We start from the raw sequence: 20,133 nt of genomic DNA, 5'->3' as shown, positions 1-20,133 counted from the left end.
TTTGTACCTTCATCTCTGTAGAGTCAGTATATACATCATCTTTATTATTTAATTCCTCTTCTACTCTGTTGGGTCTTCTATGCTGCTAGCTGTCTTAACTGGATTTTCATTTGCATTTTCTGCATCCAGTTATTTGGGAAAGTGTCATCAATGTTTCTCGGCAAGTTTCCACCTATAAAGTAGAGAGAGTATTATGGAATTTTTCAAGGTAACTTCTGTCTATGCCTATAAAATTAAGTGAAACAATTATAACCAGTGAAATGCTGCTTATCATGCAGTAAGATAGAAAACAGTCTTACAGTTAGCTGAAATTCAAAATTTTCTCTATGATAAAATCATACTTTATCTTCAGAGAAAACAAATCAATACAAGCAGTATCCAGAGTGGTATCCACAATGACAAGTGATAATAAAATTCATTGTCGATTAGGTTACACTGGAGGCTACCAGCAGCATTGCTTGAAAGAAAAATAAAAAATTTAGCCAAATAATTTTACAAAATGAAGTTGGAAAGTTGGAAAGACTTCTTTCCCGAAGACAAGATCTGATTAGCACCCTCATAACAAGAACTCCATAACTTAGAAATCATCACCAAGCAAGCTATTATTATCCCAGTTACTATATTTAGTTTTGAAGCACAATGTACATCAAGAGATTTTACCTAATTCTTCAACATACTCAGTTACGGATAACCAACTGTTATTTTTGTTTAACTTTTATTTTATAAAGTAAGTCTTTTTACTCAAAATTCTGCTGCTTACATCAGCGGCCTAAACATACCAGCAGACCAAAACTTAAACTTTGATAGGCCATAGTATACAGTACCTTGTCAAAAGCACACTTAGCCTAGCCTACAGCCAGACACAAACTAAAACATCTGCCAATATAAGACAAAATAGCAATATGTATAATTGTAGTAAATAGCCAATGTTAAATGGAGGTACTTAGACACTGACCCCAAAAGAATTTGCCTACTGTTCATCATCGCACAACTTTTTTTCAATTTTGATCTGTGCTGTACACTATACCAGAATGCCAACTAGTCAGCAACATGCCACTTCCAATATCTACCACTTCCCTTTTTCTCCTTAAATATCTCCAATTACTTAGCAGTCTTTGAACTCCACTCTTCTCTGCTACTTCCTCTTGTGATAAAAGCCAATCAAGGAACTCCTGCCATATCATGTACTACTGTGAATTCTTCTCATATACTACTTGTATCTTCTTCACTATTGATCTCACTACTATGAGATTCAGGGCCTCTGTAACACGGTTTTTTCGCAATAACTTTTTATCTATGCATTTCATAAATATAACGCTTATTCAGAATACATATTATATCAACACATAAATTTTGAGTGTATTCTGCACTACGTAGGTTGAATAAATTTGGTACTTATAATGTAAAAGTGACCTTTTTTGAAGACGGGCCAACTTACTCAGAGAAAAGGTTTCGAACGCACAATCGTTACGTAACTTATGACATCATTTCTTCCCCGTTTCTCGATGGATGATTGGCTATACGTAACGAAGGCTAAACCTCTGGTCAACCAATGAACATACAAATTTTAAAATACAAGCAAAGCAGTACACCTTTATGAACTCTGGAACCTCCCCACTGATAATTGTCATAATGAACAAACCAACAAAATATGTTAATAAATACAAAAACACTTCGATTATTAGTCTAATTCCCAAAATAAGTTTCCAAAGAAATTACAGTCTACTTTATAGGTCACAATCAGATTGACAAGATGTAGGGAATAGTTGGTAATTACCAAAAACATAGTAGACAAGCTTGATTTGATAACTGTTATATCCTATGTCAAGCAATTTTATTTATTGGCTATCTACCTATTTACTGAAAAAAAATAGCCGGTACCATATATTGGCTTTAAACCTTCACCAATAATTATCGTCAGAATGGTGACTTCATGAGGCTCCACCCACTTTCGCCTCGTTATAATTCAGGATAACACTGAAGGCTACCATGGGCATTGTTGGATTAGAAAATTTAACTTCTGGCTATAAAAACTAATTTCTCGAGTAGTTGTAAGAAGTGCTAAATGATCCTCAAGGATCCCAGCAGTTGGTCTAAACGTTTAATTCATGTATTTTACTGCTATACTGTTGCGGCACTACTGCTACAGTAGTATTACTACGCTAGCACTGATACCCCATCCACATCTATGTATCGTTCCGCCATTCATAAAGTCTTTGGGTTTCAGAGCCGATGGCATTTCTGTCTAGTGGATGGGCGGGGCAACATTTAGTCAAGAGGTGTTTGTTTACCTTGCTTACGTAATGAATGTTTTTCGACTCTTGGCTCGTAATCATTGGCCGTGGCGTCGGCTAGTTCATTTTTACTCTATAAAAATCAAAACCATCGGGTTTAGGTTATTGATAATGCTGACAAAATTTGTGTGTGGTTGTAAAATATACATGTGTCAACTTTCAGCTACATCCGATGCTTTGACAAGGAGCAAAGTCCAAAAAACCGTGTTACAGAGACCCTGAATCTCATAGTAAATGATAATGTATCAGTATTTGCTTCATGTGTCTAAGCACTTCTTTCATTTCTAAAATTTATTTAAAAGGCCTTCATTTGATAAATGGATTGCATATACAAAATCCCTTTTCCAATAATTAGATACTTTGTTGGTCTAATGGATAACATGTAATAAATTAATTTCACAGAGAAAAATGTTTGAAAAAAACAAAGTGAATGCAAAAACATACAGGTAAATAAAAATAAAGTAAAATTCTTAAAAATAATATGGGATATGTTGTATTCAGTGTATTAAATCTGTAAATTCAACATACCGTAGGCAGAAAAGTTTGAGTATACTGTAATCAGTTATATGACTAAATTGTCAATTCCAAACCCTATTAATCATAAATAGCCTTATTTTGTTCAATGGCTCTTCTGGGCACCTCAACTTACTAAATCCTGAAAGACAGGCCACACTGCCATCCTACAAGGTATCTTCTCCAAGCTGTTCCTCCAAGATGAGCATAATTCTCCATTTGGTATAATGTGCCATTCCTTTTCACTGATTCTATCACTTCCTATTTATCTATTCTCCATTCTCATAGTTTCACTGTATTTAGGAAACTTTTACATGTTTTACAGTTATTTTTGCCTTTCTGACAGGTGGAGTCACTGCTGCCGTATGGTAGTTGTGAGTACTACTTGCTTTTGTTGCAGTAAATATTTCCAGTACTCCTTTGGGCATTGCCTACTCATCACCTCACCTTGGGCTTAATTTTTTTTACCACTGCCAAGGAATTAATAAAATAATACATTTAGTATTTTTTTCCTGTAATTTACAGTGACTTACAATTACCGTTTTATGTTCTAATTTACTACAGTACTTTCTACTTATTATAAGTGACTGTAAAATAAGTTCATATTCTCTTGTTAATGGTTGATGTTCATAATTTTTTAAATTTTAGGATTTGTTTTCATTCCCTAATGTCAGTGTCCTAGTATTTATGGGGAACTTGAGAAGTCACTGGGATAATTATTTTGATTGGTATTAATTTCCCATTACTTCTGTTTGTATAATTATGATGAATTTTAGTACGGAATTCATTGCACCACATTGTACTAGGAAAGCACTTGCAGCTCCTTATGTTCTTTATGACAAGGATCTACATTAAAGGTCCCCTTTATTTAGAAAGCGCCTGTGTGTGTGAACTGGTCCATTGATCAGTGATTAGTCTGTGCCTAGAGGAAGATATATATTTCACTTAACACATGTTATTACTCCTGCAGTCACGACTGAAGTTTCTTTAGAAAAGGTCCATGTCCACAATGCTGCCTACTTATACCAGAATGTTGGAAGTGCAATTATTTGTATGTTGTGTCACCGCCATCTGTTTTTTCTAATTGATGACTTGCCCTCTTGGGCATTTCCTTCCCTAGCTTTGCCTTATCCTGTGCTTCAAGTCTTTGTCCTTACTGTTAGTTCCAAAGACCTGCTGATGCATCTACTATTGATCACTTGAAGAAGAGGGTATTTTCTGCATTCGCTGCTGACTGTTTGTTCACCTGCCAACAAGCTGATGGTGGTTCTGTAAACTTCAGCAATGTCCACAGCATTGCCTCCTCTATCTCCAGTGTAGACTGTAATTTCTCATGACACCTTCAGTATCTATGTCACCAACAGACACCACCATAGCTACTGTGACGTAACCCGAGGTTCCATTATCCTTAGCAACCGTGACCTTCACTGTACCAGCAGCTTTCATTGTAATATCATGCCAGTTGTCACTGATTCTGGTTCTGGTCTTGTATCTTCTTGTGCAGTCATTTTCTTAAGCTACTCACGGAATGACATTCCTCTGTGAATCATTCTTATTTGTGGCCAATACCCATCCCCCTTCCAAGTATATATTCTGATGTGCAGTAGTAAACAATCTTCTCTTAACATACATAATTTTCTGCAGTTGTCATGCCTTCTATTGTTTCAGACCATCTACAGATGTGTTTGCAACCACTATGGGTCAGGAGTCAAATCACTTCTTCTGCGTCCTCTGTAACTCAGCATAGGCTATGGTACCATTCTCCCTCTTATTACCCTTAAAGCAGGTACTTAATATTGTAAAAATAATTTTCCATGATTTTACCTCTGTGATGTGACTTGTATCTTTTAATGCAGTCTTTGGGACCATTCATTGTGGCAGGACAAATTTTAACCGTTTTAAGGGATATAGGTCATTCATCCTCATGACTATATATCAGTTTAGTCAGTTTTATTTTTATTTTCTGTATTGGTGAAATATGGGCAATGTTCAATGTAAGGGAAATGTGTTTGATTTTAAGAAAATGTCTTGACATATCCAAGTTACGTTGTGACGTCATAGAAGACAAGATGGCGGCAGCGTGGGGTAGAAAAGTAAACAATAACAGAGCGGGAAGAAGAGGACACATAGAACTGGTGTTTGGTAGGGTAGGAGAGAGCTCTCTGTCTTATAGGAATTTGTGGGTTGTAAGTCATGTTGAGGTGTTGTTCAAACTCATAAGCTGGAATGCAGTACTGGGACCGAGGAATGTGAACAGGTGGGTAGATTGCACATTTGTGGCATATAGGGAAGATTAGGCTAGGAAAATATTCAAAACTTATTCTTCATATCTAGTACACAGTGAACGTGTTTTCCTGGAGTACCTGTATTCATGCCTCATGTGACAGGTGCATGTCTTGCATTTGGACTTACTGGCTACTTTCAATCCATTATTATAATCAAATAATGAATGGGGTTGTAATGAATAACACTAACAAAATGAAACATTTTTCATACAAAATAATCATAAAATATTAGGCTATGTATGACTGTATTTTGCATCTGTCTTTCAGAATTGAGCAAGTTGGTGTGGCTAAGAATCATTGCATGGAATAAGGCAATAATTACTGGGCTTGTAAAATACAAATTGTATTTTATAAAGAACAAAAATAAAAGAATAAAAAATACCTTATTTCAACACAAAAATAAATCACCATTCACAAGGAATGTTGAAATAACATACCAATTTAAATAAAAATACATCACCATTCCAAGGGAATGTTGAAATATCAACATACCAATTTATTTGAAGAGATTCCGTACGTTACCTAAAAAGAAAGGTGGCATCTATGCAATAGTAACAGGAAAAAGTAGTAGTTGAAGACATTAAGAAACAAATAACTACAGCAAGGAAAAAAAAGACACAGAGAATACCAAGTGACCAAAGACATGACACCACAAAGACATATAAGTTCTATAAAGAAAAGTGTGGAAAAGGATTAAGTAACTATGATGACTAGGAAAAACAAAGCTAGTAAACGAGTATGAATCAAGAAAAATTAGGTGCAGAGGTTGCAACAGTAAAAAGTTATGAGAAAATGACAAGCTTTTGCAGGTTCTTTTATACTGTCACTTTAAAATCTAGCTTCCAAAGAAATGCAAGTGTGTATATATTTCTTGTAAAAACATGTTATCTGATTTAGTTTATAGGTCTCAAATTACGTCAAATTCTTTGCAAGTTTGGTTAGAATTTTCATAATAGAAGTGCTTCATGGAAAATAAAACTTGATTTTAAAGTGACAATAAGACATCTCTGTTATTCATTAACAATTACATCAGTCCCATCAAGCATGCCCTTCACTATCCAAGATTCAGCTTTAGTGCCCAAGTAGTTTTAGCTTGCTTGAGGTGCCTCAGGTGAACGACTGGCATAAGTAGGTAGTTGGCGATGCCCGGTTTTCCCCACAGAACATGTGGAGGAGCACATAGATACTGCACTATATGGAACACCATGTTAAAACTGCAAAAGGACAGTGACTTCCTTCCAGCTGAATATTCAGATACTACAATGAAGAAGCAAGATGTGACCAGTCTGCTGCCACAGTTGAAGAGTGTTCTGCATAATGGCTACTGAGGGTAATGGCTGTCCAGCTGCCATTACTGCGATCTACTTTGCATGGAGGTGAGGAAACAGTTGCTTCTACTCTTGCTAAAAGTGAAGAAAATCAGCTTGGGGAGCAGTGGACGCAGGCTCAAGAAGATAAAATAAATACAGTGCCATGATAACAGCACTTTGCTGTGTAGAAACATTCCCAAGCAAGCTCATAAGACTAGGGGGAGACTACTATCCTTGCTATCCAGGATGAACCACATTTCCTTAACTAACTTTTTCTAAATTTTGTTTCTTAAGTAACTATACAAAAATAATTGTAGCATAAGCTTCCTCTAACTAATGTACAAACGGTCTAAACAGCTTACAATTCCTAAACATGGTGAACCCAAATCTATAAGCCTGTTATATGCACACACTGAAACCTAACAAAAAATTATATGAACTTTTTTTTTTTTTTTTTTTTAATATGGCAAAAAAATCAAGTCTTACCACATTTACCTCTCCCCATGAATACAAACTTTTCAACAACAATACATCCAAGATTTGACTCTATAAATAAGATGCTATAGCTAAATATGAAGAACAAAATTTGTCTACCTACTAGAGACTAATTGTAATATATTCAATCTCCCCCATGCCTTAAAAGAGCTAAAGTACCAATTATTCTTAGGTCACCTCACGCTCTATGATGCGTTCAACAGTCTCCGTGGTCTGCACGGTCACTTCCCCTGTGCTGGGGTCCACAACAGGTACGGTCTTGCGCATCACTTTCTCAGACAGGACACGATCACGTTCGGCAATAGTCCTAGTCTTCTCACTTGGCTGAGGCACCACAACCAGTTTGGACCATTTGCGAGTGAGGCTCTGACCCAAGGTAACATAGCTGAGCAAACTACTAAACAAGCTACATCGACTTTCATTAAATACTGTGTGACATTTATCAAAAGGTATCTTACATTCATTATGAGTTATTTTTAAGAGCTATTAACAGGGCCATATTTCCAGTGCTTTGCAATAAGTTAACTACAATGAATACACTAAAAATTTAATATGTGAATACTTGTTTATACAAAAAATATACAGAACATATACATGTGCACATCATGTGCGCACATACATACATCTAGTTTTCAATCTGTCTATCTACTTAACCCACTATTTAAAAGTATATAAAATATGTATAAGGTGTATGTAACTTTGCCATGATAAGTAAAATGACTTTTAAAAAACCTAGTATGTGGTCATAAAAGATAATCTGAACGATGGAACCTTTCATTTTAAGATATCAAAGCTGGAAGACATTTCATAGTCTGAGTAAATGAATTATTTTAATCACTATTTAGCTTAACAAGATCACAAAACTCAAAGCATGAATCTCGGTGCTAGTTGACAGTTGTAGGCTTTATTAGAATTGTTGAATTAATAGAAAATAAGGAAAATTCTGGAAATACTAATCTGATAGTTTTGTTAGTAAAGGATTGTACTGATGACATTCATATCTAATTGTGCAAGGTTTAAACATTTTGTAATGATAAATATCTATGTGCGCAAGGTTTTTAATCCAACATTCTTACTCATTTTCATCTCTTTGATATTTCTTGTTTTCATTCTTATGCCTTATTTCTACTAATAGCCTCCCAGAGGTAAAACTAGAATGACCAAGCTACTTCTTCACATTTTCTTTACTTGTAATATCTGTATCTATATTACTTGAAAATATTATCTGAGCTGGTATCGTGCAAAACAGAACCCATATTCTTGATATACTACAGTAATCCATGTTTCTGGGCATACTTTTTTATAGCTTCCTAGTCATCATAATGGAATTCTTCATTAGCATTACTTAAAATGTGCCATGGAAGCCATAATATAGACATTCACCACCCAACTATCAAGAGCGAGAATGTCCACTGTAAGTTATAACACTAACCTGAAATGTTAACTCCTCATCCTTTTCCTACTTGAATTTTTATTCTTAAAACATGAATATATTTTTTGGATCAGCCCACAAGTGTCTAAATATTAATTTTTTGGATCAGCCCACTAGAGTCTAGAAATTAAGAGTTAAGTGATCTGGTAAAACTTATTCATATTAAAATGCAAGTAACTTTTCATTCCATAAGCAATATTCAACTGGTATCCAATTTCACTGGTCATAGTCCCATATTCTTTTATGACCAAATTTTTAAAAAGATTAATATATTAAACTTAATTAAATTCTTTGTCAGCACAGATTTTATTTAAATATATTGTTGCATAGTCGATAACTGCACAAAAGGTAAAGTGAGGGTATTCCTTTACCATGAACTTACTTTTACATCTTAAATGCAAAAGAAATAACTGCATACATACTGTCTGCAATACATTTCATGCTTGCCATAATCAATTTTGGGGTTGCAAAGTTCTTACTTTAACATCAGCTTATTTATACGTCGCACGTGAATCCTGAACAGTTCTTAACACTGGAAACTTCAGATGGCTCAGGTAGCCTGGCAAATGTGCATACATTACTTTGGGTATTGTTGAATTACTCTCTTATTTCTGGCAACTGGTCAACAGTTCTAGAGATTACCAGACTTTTACAACTGTTCACTATTATTTCTGTTTATTGTAATGTTTTCCATTCATTCTTTTTAATTTAATCAATTTTCTCTACTGAGCAATATACTACATATTAGGATTTTCAATGAAACCCTCATATTTGTAGTCTTTTTACAACAAAATTGAGGAAATTTTCTTAGTTTCTGGAAATATTTTTTTAACCAGTGCCAAGGTTTTCACTCTCGATTTTTACAATCATAATGATTTTTTAAGTGAAAGTAATCAATTACCAAGGGTTGTTAGCAAGTTATCATTTTGGTTTTAAAATCATCTGACTGTACCCTTGGAAAATTGTGTGTGGGGATTATAAACTCACTAGTATCCCATACCCCCCCCCAAAAAAAAAAAAAAAAAAAAAAAAAAAAAAAAACTATTTAAGTACATATTAATATATGCATGTGCTTTCCCATTTTCGTTGAATTTTCATGAAAAAGATGAACTTAGTTATATTATCTTCATACATATTTATATTACGTGTATCTTTGCTCTAACGAGCTAATTACCACTTGGCAATTATGCATTCACAATTTTATCTAGACCTAAGTTCTCAGAAGCATAATGAACGTATTCCACAGATTCTTACTGCAAGACATTGCCTTCTATTTTCCTTAATAAAGCTTTCTTATTCTTATTATTTTTTTTCAGTTTAAATAAGAGATATACTGGCATATCAGGTAAGCACTGTTTTAAGATGCCACTCTGGAAAAAAAATCATACTTTAATAAAAACCTAATTCTTTAACCAAATTTCACTCCTGCCAGCCCAATAATTCCACTGTTACTGAATCAAACAACACATTATGTATTCAGTCAATTACAAATGACTTGACAAGAACTTCTGCACATCTACCAAACTACCAGAGCCATTTGATCTTTTCTGCAAGTTAAATGACACATCTGGAATTTGCACAAACCTACATATGCCTCATGTAATGGAAAAATCCATAACATGACTGGCAAAGCTGAGCAATTACTTGACTCTAATGTCTATTACTTGACATTAAAGTATGGTAAGGCTAGAAAAGCAAAGTCTCCATACATTTTTTGCGTGTAAATCAAGTGAAAAGTTTTATGGCAATCAACAATTATCAACTTAATCTTCATCTTTTGAAAGTTCATGCCTCCTTTTAATATGACACTGCAAAAACTACTTGACAGCTTGAGAAAAAAAATGTTCAAAATGCAAATAATGAGGAGACACCAAGTCATAAACAGGATTAAGTTAGAAAAAAATTAATTTGAAGTTTTAAAAACTCAAAATATGTACTTTCAACACTTCAAATTAAAATGTAACATTTTTTTTCAGCGGGAAATATGCTTAAGAAACCAAATATTCTTCCTTCTGGTATCTCTTGGTAATATCCACCCAAAACAAAATATGGTTAGTTACTACACTATTTGCTCCTGCCAAGTAAACTACTTATCATGACTAAGAATGAAACAAAACTTTTGTAAAATTGTGTTTTAAAGACCAAATTATGCATTTTCTTGTAAAATGTAATGAACTTTTTACTTCTGAAATACTACAGAAATACATACTACTAAGTGCAACCAGTTTCTGTGCCTTCACTCTTATACAAGAATGAGACTATTAAACTACTGCAGTAAGTGTTTGTAGTTTATTTACTAATAAGAAATTACTACGTACTTGTAGGTTCGAGTCTTCTAAATAATAATGTAAAATATATATTCCTGACTAACAACTTAAGGACTATGCCTGAAAATGTGTATGAAATAAAGATTCTTTCTACATTGTAGACTAAACCATACCCTTCATAGATGCACATTCATGAAATCCACAGAGTACATTATATAGTACATGTAATATGCAAAATCGTAGTATGTTTTTCTAATACTGAATACATTAACCTAATTTTTAAAAATAACAATATTAAAGAAAAAAAAACCATTTATTTCATGCTGCTGCCATCTTAGAGCAGAAACAGTAACTGGGAGTAAAGCAAGACAAACAGTAATGAGAGAGAGAGAGAGAAACCTTTCTTAAAAATTCTGGAGATTCTATCAAAAGGAAAATTAGCCCAGTTGAAATATTTATAACAGTTTGGAAAAACAGCTTATGCTAACAAATTATACAATTATGATAATGACAATAATAAACAAGAGATAACCACCTGCCCCCAAAGTTTCTCCCACCTCTACTTAAATAACACCAGAATTACTAACTTGTCGAATAGTACCTTTCTAAATACTTTCAGAATAAGTCAGGCCCAATAGTTATGTAAGACAGAAGTAGTATACTACTGGATTATAATTTAAAAAACAAGAATTACTCCTATCCCTTTAACTGTTTAATATATTACACACATGTAGAACAAATTTTTAATCTACACGTTCAAGTGCAGACATAAGGACTGGGGTCATCTCAACAGTGGCATTAGGTATAGTGTACGCACAATAAATTTTTTTGTGTTCCTTTCAAGGTCATTGCACTTGAACAGTAAGCCTACAGAGATTTTGTGAATCATACGCAAATAAAGTATCTTCCTACCCCTCTTTCTTTCAACCCCATTTTCATCAGTCCTCCTATGCACTAAGAGATGGAAGAGAATGAGATAAAATTGAATAAGCACCAGAACTTGCTAACAATTGCTTCATAGTGCAACTGTGAGGTTTTCCTCCTGTTACACTATCAACACTTTTACTGTCATTTCCATTTCAGTGCTGAATGGCCTCACAGTCCCAGTGCTTGGTCTTTGGCTTAAGTTCCATATTCAATTCAAATTCAATACAGTTAGACAGATATAAACACACGACTGTTTTGGGGAAAAAAGGGAATTAGATCAAAGCCCCGTGTACTTCTTTAAACCAGATTACAACTAATCTCAGGTTTGTAAATATTGACAACAAATTTATTCCATGGAGACCTAGCCCTTCACACAGATCTGTGGATCCCACCTAATGAGTGCTTTGTTTTATCAGCTGGTCACCTCCAACTTTACCATCCCACTTTACAGATGTTTCAAGCCACTGGGTAATGCAAAATAAACATGCTGGAAAGCAACTGGTGCACAAAGTCCACTGTACTTCTTCAGGGCTTTCAAGTTACCTATTCACCGTCCAATAGGAAGGAAAGGAAATTAGGAAAACTTTGTCCTCTCATTAAGATGGAGACATGGGTCCAGTCTTCAGCAGAAATTAGAATATAAGCCTATTGTCATGGCAATCAAGTGAGGAAACTAACTTAATAACAGAAAGCCCTTAACTTCCACATTAGTTCACCTTGCCAATGATGTTTAAACACTTATGATTCCAAAATTTACTATTTAGAGAAGTTTAAAGTACCACTTCACAAAAATGACTACCTTTAATCTGGTCATGGTAGTCATGGTCTGATTGCCTTACTGGCATCTTTAGTTTCCTTAGTTCCCCTGAGCAGGACTCAAAATGTTCAACACTTTCATCACCTTCATATAATTGGTGAAACAAACTTAAAAGGGACATGTTGAGACTATACATACAATATATAAAAAAGATACCAACTGAAGAAAAAAGGAACCATTGAAGACCTGGTAGAGAATAGGTCAGGAGGAGGAGGATAAATATTATCTAAAAGAGGTAGAAAGGATACCAAAAAGCCAAGTGACAAGGAAAAAAAAACGTAGTACAGAGCACAACCTGTCACTGGTATCTCATTAAAGGAGATGGAAGTAACAAACATATTTAGAAAAGCAAATTGGATATAAAAGGTGTTACAGAAGCAATGCACATACAAGATGACAAGGCAAAAATTAGACATGAGAGTCATAAACTTCTGATAAAGAGAATAAACAAGAAATGATATTGTTTATGTTACAATAAAGTTCATACATACTTACCTGGCAGATATATACATAGCTAAGGGACTCCGTCGTCCCCGACAGAAATTCAAATTTCGCGCCACTCGCTACAGGTAGGTCAGGTGATCTACCGGCCTGCCCTGGGTGGCAGGACTAGAACCATCCCCGTTTTCTCTCATATTTTCTCTCTTCCACCTGTCTCCTGCGGGGAGGCTGGGTGGGCCTTTAATTGTATATATCTGCCAGGTAAGTATGTATGAAACTTTATTGTAACATAACAATATCATTTTCATACAATCAACTTACCTGTCAGATATATACATAGCTGATTGGCACCCTTCGGTGGAGGGTAAGAGACAGCTACTATATGGAATAGACAGGTAAACAACATATGTTGTAGGTATAAATAAAACCTTGGTTCCTACCTGATAGGTGGTAGACTTGGTGGGTGTTTGCCCAGTAGTCTGCTCACCTCAAGAAACTTTAGCGAGATATGTGATCTATGGCCAAGAGTTCTTGTGGGTCTGCCGATGGGGGTCTTACCCACTTACTCAGCAGAGCCTAAAAGGACTTTGTCAATGGGTGCTGATCCACTTATATAGCAATACACCTTATGAAGGAGCACACAACCAATCCCGACCACCTGATCCTAACCATGGTTGTTAGAACTAAGGATTGTTACGAGTTATCCCCTAACTCGTCACAACAACCGTAACTCAAAAACCACTACGCACACTACATAATTTTTTCAAAAAAAAATTATACTCAACTAATTGGATATGACGAGAATTCTCTTATGAACAACATAGACGGCCGCCCGTGCGAGCCTGAATCCTCCATTGTTCGAAGAGATTCTCGACCATATCCAACAGAAGAACAGTATATACATATTAAGGATTGGTGTCGGCTCCCGTACCCAGAATCGTATCTGCCGATACGATAGGACCTAGAGAAAAGCACTTCTCATACGTCACACGCACGTCTTTCAAGTAATGAGATGCAAACACCGAGTTTGCATCTACCAATATGTCGTATCTAATATGTTTTTAAGCGACATATTCTTATAAAACGAGAGAGACGTCGCAACCGCTCGTACTTCAGAGCTTTTACCCTCAGAAGTTGTAATTGTTCGTCCGGACAAACCTTGTGAGCGTCCGTAATGACGTTTCTTACAAAGAACGCTAGAGCGTTCTTTGACATCAGTCTTGTGGGGTCTTTTACCGCGCACCAAAGACCTTGTCTAGAGCCTCCCACAATGACTTTTCCTCTGAAGATAGAACTTCAGAGCTCTAACAGGGCATAGAGACCTCTCTGCTTCTCTGCCTACGAGACTAGACATTCCTTTGATTTCGAATGACCTAGGCCAGGGATTCGTGGGATTCTCGTTTTTCGCTAAAAACAGAGTCTTAACGAGCAAATCGCCGAGTCTCCCTTGAATCCTACTTTATCCTGCAGAGCTTGTAACTCGCTAATTCTTTTTGCCGTTGCTAACGATAAAAGAAATAGGCATTTTCTAGTTACGTCTCTAAATGAGGCCTGATGAGGAGGTTCAAATTTATCCGAAGACAGGTATTTGAGGACTACGTCCAAGTTCCAGTTCGGAGGTACTGGCTCCTTAGACTTTGACGTCTCAAATGATCTTATGAGATCGTGGAGATCTTTGTTATTTGCCAGATCTAAACCTCTGTTCCTGAACACAGCCGAGAGCATACTCCTGTATCCCTTTATTGTGGATACAGCTAGATGCGATTTTACTCTCAAGAATAGCAAGAAATCAGCAATTTCCGCTATAGAGGTAGAGGAGAGAACAACTTCTTGGCTCTACACCACCTTCTAAAGACCTCCCACTTCGACTGGTATACTTTCGAAGTGGAGGTTCTGCGAGCTCTCGCGATCGCGCTTGCCACTTCGCGAGAAAAGCCTCTCGCTCTGACAAGTCTTTCGATAGTCGAAAGGCAGTCAGAGCGAGAGCGGGGAGGTTTTGATGGTACCTCTTGAAGTGTGGTTGTTTGAGAAGATCCGTCCTTCCTGGTAGGGATCTTGGAAAGTCTACGATCCACTCTACCACCTCCGTGAACCATTCCTGGGCCGGCCAAAAGGGGGCTATTAAAGTCAATCCTATGCGTCTCTTTGACGCCACAAACTTTTTCAATACTAACCCCAGGATTTTGAATGGGGGAAAAGCGTACACGTTCTATCGAGACCAGTTTAGCAGGAAGGCGTCTACCATAATTGCTCTTGGGTCTTCCACGACCGAGCAAAACACTGGGAGCCTTTTTGAAATGTATGTTGCGAATAGATCCACGTGAGGAGTTCCCCACAGAGACCAGAGATCGCGACATACTTCCTCGTTCAGAGTCCATTCTGTATGAAGGACCTGTTCCTCCTGCTGAGCCTGTCCGCCCTCACATTCCTTACTCCCTGTACGAACCTTGTCAACAGGAGATGTTCCTGTGAGAGTCCAAAGTAATAAGTCCCTCGTGAGTTCGTAAAGGAACGAGGAGTGAGTCCCTCCCTGTTTTCGAATGTAGGCAAGTGCGGTGGTGTTGTCCACGTTTACTTGTACTACCTTGTCTCTCACCAGAGGTTCTAGACTCTTCAAAGCCAGGTGAACGGCGAAGAGCTCTTTGCAATTTATGTGCCAGGACACCTGTGCTGGTTCCCAGGTGCCTGACACTTCCCTCCGAAGCCTAATGTCGCTTCCCCTAAGCCACTCGTCTCCGACGCGTCGGAGAACAACACTAGGTCTGGGTTCTTTGAACTTAGAGAGACCCCTTTGTTCTCTTCCAAAGGCCGCAACCACCACTGTAGGTGTGCCTTTACCTCCATTGGAATGGGGAAAACGTCCGACAGTTGTCCGTTTTTCCAGCTCCAAGACTTCTTGAGGAAGAATTGAAGTGGACGGATATGCAGTCTTCCGAGAGGGAAGAATTGTTCCAGCGAGGAAAGCGTCCCCAGAAGCTCAACATTCCCTCGCTGACGTTTGCTGTTTCTCTAAGAAGAGAGAGATTATCCTCAAACCTTTTTCTGTTCTCTCTTGCGAAGGAAAAACTCGAAAACCCCGAGAATCCATCCGAATCCCCAGATAGACTAGGTCTTGTCTGGGGGTCATCTGAGACTTCTCGAGGTTCACAAGCAATCCCAACGCCTTGGTCAATTGTAGTGTTAACTTTAGGTCCTCCAAACACTGTCTCTCCGATCTGGCCCTGATGAGCCAGTCGTCTAGGTACATCGAGACATTCACTCCTTTGAGATGCAGAAAATCTCGCCACATTCCTCATCAGGGCTTGTGGAAGACCTGAAGGAGCGTGGGACAGGCCGAAACACAAGGCTCTGACTGAAAGATCCTTCCCCCCGTCATGAAACGGAGGTACTTCTTCGATGAAGGGTGGATTGGGACGTGAAAGTAGGCGTCTTGGAGATCTAGAGACACCATCCAATCTCCTTGTCGTAATGACGCTAGGACTGAAGCAGAAGTCTCCATGGAGAACTTCTCCTTCTGAACAAATTTGTTCAGAGCGCTGACGTCTAGTACTGGTCTCCAGCCTCCCGAGGCTTTCGCCACTAGAAAAAGGCGATTGTAAAACCCCGGGGAGTTTTGATCCAGTACTAGTTCTACTGCACTCTTGTCCCACATTTGTTCCACCATTGATCGAAGAGTATCCCTCAGCACAGGATCCTTGTACTTGGCTGATAGTTCCCTCGGTATAGACGTTAGGGGCGGAGTATTCAGGAAAGGGATACGATATCCCTTCCTTATGATCTTTAGTGAAGACGCGTCCGCGTCTATCAGTGTCCAGGCTTCCACGAATTCCAGGAGTCTGGCACCTACTGGTGTTTGGAGGAGAAATGTTTCATTTGCCCTTTTTAAAGGGACGAAAGGCGGACCTACCTCTTCTCTCTGGAGCCTTCCTTCTTGCGGGAGGTCTGGAGATCGGACCCCTCGAAAGGGCTGCCTAGAAGTGCTAGGTTCTTTCTTGTCCGACACTAAAGCAGGTTTCTTCTTCCTAGCAGACTGCGTCAGAAGATCCTGTGTCGCCTTCTCGTTAAAGAGTGAGCTACGTCCTTCACTAACTTCGAGGAAATAAAAAACAAAAAGTCCGAAAGAGGTGCATATAGCAGAGCTGCCCTCTGCGCATGCAGAGACTGCCTTTGTTAAGAAGGCGCCATACACTGTCCTTTTCTTCAAAAGACCTGCTCCAAATAATGCAGAGACTTCCAAAGATCCATCCTGTACTGCTTTGTCGATGCACGACAAAATGATAGCAAGGCTTCAGGTTCGATTCCCTGCGAATCGTGAGCTTTCTTGGACATCACCCCAGGGACCAATCTAAGAAGTTGAATACTTCCAATACATGGAACAGTCCCTTGAGGAGATGATCCCAGTCCGAAATACTCAAGTAATGCGGGCGGGAGAATTAAGACTAGGACGCCTTGAAGCGTCAACTAACGTCGAAAAGTCTGCCTCTGTAGTAGAAGGGAGAGCGATACCCATATCCTCCCCCGTCTTGTACCATATGCCTCTTTTCCCAGCTAACCTTGCTGGAGGCATGCAAAATACTGTCCTGGTTAAGTCTTTCTTCGACTTCATCCAGGCGTCTAAGGCGTGTAAAGCCCGCTTCATCGAGATGGTGGCTTCATCTTCAGAAAAGACGAAGTCTTCTTCGCCTTCGCACTCGAAAAGAGCGAGCGCGGAGAAGGAGGAGCAGCCGGAGTCAACTCGTCTCCGTATTCCTCCAGAAGCATGGTAGTCAAAACCTTATAGTTTGACAAGCCCTCTCTTCCAAGATCTTCATCCTCCGAGTTTCGTTCGAACTCGTGAAAATCCTGAGTTTCTGCTCTCCTTTCAGAACTTTCTTCTTCTGGGGGAGACAAACTCCTGATCGGAGAGGGGCTAAGGGAATGAAAGTCTTTCCTTTTTCCCGTTCTGATCGACTTGGAAGGCGTCACAACCTGCGGCTTCTCTCGCGCTTTAGAAGACGTCATGTATGACGCTTCCCGCTCTCCGAGCGTCATGTATGACGTCTCTTGTTGACGTTTAGATGACGCTTCGCGTCTGGAAGACGCTTCGCTTTCTAAGGGCTTCCTACTCGGCGTCACAATCTTGGACGGAGCGTCACGTCTACGATCCTCTTGATTTGACGCTTCACTTCTAAAAGACGTCTTCCGAGCAGGAGCGAGAGGACGAGACTTCTTAATAGGAAGCGTCACGTCCTTCCGACGGGGCGCTAAAACTCCCACAAGAGATGAAAGTTGTTCTTGCACCGCCATAATGATCTTCCTTGACGCTTCTCCTACGTCTATAGCGGCCTGGCGCCCTTCGTCATCACTAGGGGAAGAAGCATGATAAGGTACTTCCTCATAAGCGTCAGGTGACGTTGACGCCACCTTCGCCTTCTTGATAGCAGACGGGGCGTCATCAGAGAAGCGCTCCGGGCTCGAGTCGATATCTTGCTTCATATGACGCTTCAGCGGTCTCGATAAGGTCGACTCCTTCCACCCTCGTTTAGGTGAGGGAGAGGGAGAGGACGAGAAACACTCGCGAAGGACGCTTTTCCTGTAGCGTCCTTGAGCTGGCTGCCATGAAGCAAAGCTAGCTGAAGGGACGTCTGACCGTTGGGGATTCCCTCCGACCTCCTTAAGGCTTTCGACTTTCCTTCTCTCTGGGCATGTGAGCTTGGAAGAGGTCTAGGCCTGGGAGCGCCGCAGGGACGATCAATACGCCCCTCCACAACACTGATAGGCTCACTTCACTAAAATTTTCACTATCACTAGCCTTACCTTTCGAGTCCGCCATCTTGGACTTCATGTCTCGAATCGTCGCTTTCAGATTGGCGATTTCCGATGCCGAATCCGAAAAGACACTCTGAGAATGAGATTTATAGGGAGATTCTCCAGAAGTAGGGTTAGAATTATCATTTAAAGGCTCAACTAGGCCTTTGAATTTCACACCTTTCAGTCTTCTAACTCTATCCCTCTCTAACTTCTTCAAATAAGAAGTCAAAGTCTTCCATTCTTCTGCATTCAAACTCTCGCATTCCTTACAAGTGTTAATAGCAGAACACTGCACTCCCCTACATTTACGGCATACAGTGTGAGGATCAACCGAAGCTTTCGGTATCCTCACCCTGCAGCCTACATTCACACACATTCTCACACTCACATTAGAATCAGACATCCTGAGAAAAATCCAAAAGAGTTATTCCAAAAAAACAGTCCACAGTAGCGAATGAAAACCGAAAACACGATCCAAATACGTCACCAAAAGTCGAAAAAACGTTGATCAAATGTTGAAAAAAGAATCCAAGTCAGGAGGTAATAACAACAATGTTGATACCACCGGCGACAGAGAAAATATGATAGAAAACGGGGATGGTTCCTAGTCCTGCCACCCAGGGCAGGCCGGTAGATCACCTGACCTACCTGTAGCGAGTGGCGCGAAATTTGAATTTCTGTCGGGGACGACGGAGTCTTAGCTATGTATATATCTGACAGGTAAGTTGATTGTATGAAAATGGAAGATTTATGCATGAAAGAAGAGCAACAGAAAACTAGATATCTTAAGAGCTTTGGAGAGTCCTTCAGACGATGAAAATCAGTGACATCTGTATAGTATGCCCTAAATTTATATTCTGCATATAGTACATATTTTCCAGTTGCCAAACATTTAAAAAACACAAAGGGCAAATTATAATGATGAATTTCAGAAAAGAAAAATTCAATAAATTAAAAACTCAACCAGTTCACTTATAAAAAATACCACAGTTTAACCCTTAAATGCCTACTAGACGTATTTTACATCGACGAAAATTGTCTGTCGGGTGCTTAATTGACATAAAATACATCGATGCTAAAAAGTTTTTTTAAATATTCGCGGAAAAATAGTTATAGGCCAACATGGCTTAAAATTTTGAATCAAGCACCTTGAGGGATGCTGGGAGTTAACGGATCAAGCTGTTGTTTTGTTTACAAGCGTTACCCAGGCGCGCATGCACGAATTTCTTTCTTCTCGCACTAAAAAGCATCAGCGACACATCTCGGAAATTATTTTGTCACTTTGTCGTAATTTTTGCACCATTTTATATTAGCCGTTACATAGAGTGTTATATATGAAAATGTGCGCAATTTTATGTGGAATACAACAAAAAATAACCCATGGTTGTAGCTTATATCAGTTTTGAAATATTTTCATATAAATCACGATAAGTGCCAAAATTTCAACCTTCAGTCAACTTTGACTCGACCGAATGGTCGAAAAATGCAATTATAAGCTAAAACTCTTACATTCTATTAATATTCAATCATTTACCTTCATTTTGCAACAAATTGGAAGTCTC

At 38.5% G+C, this 20,133-nt stretch overlaps 1 protein-coding gene across 13 annotated transcripts in view; it reads left to right on the top strand.

Moving 5' to 3' along the window:
* Positions 1 to 20,133, top strand: part of LOC135214262 (protein lap4-like) — a 225,576-nt gene that overhangs the window by 203,590 nt on the left and 1,853 nt on the right. The window lies entirely within an intron of this gene.

The sequence above is a fragment of the Macrobrachium nipponense genome, chromosome 45, assembly GCF_015104395.2.
Source record: "Macrobrachium nipponense isolate FS-2020 chromosome 45, ASM1510439v2, whole genome shotgun sequence".
NCBI classification, from domain to species: domain Eukaryota; kingdom Metazoa; phylum Arthropoda; class Malacostraca; order Decapoda; family Palaemonidae; genus Macrobrachium; species Macrobrachium nipponense.
This window is presented reverse-complemented; position numbering and strand designations above follow the sequence as displayed.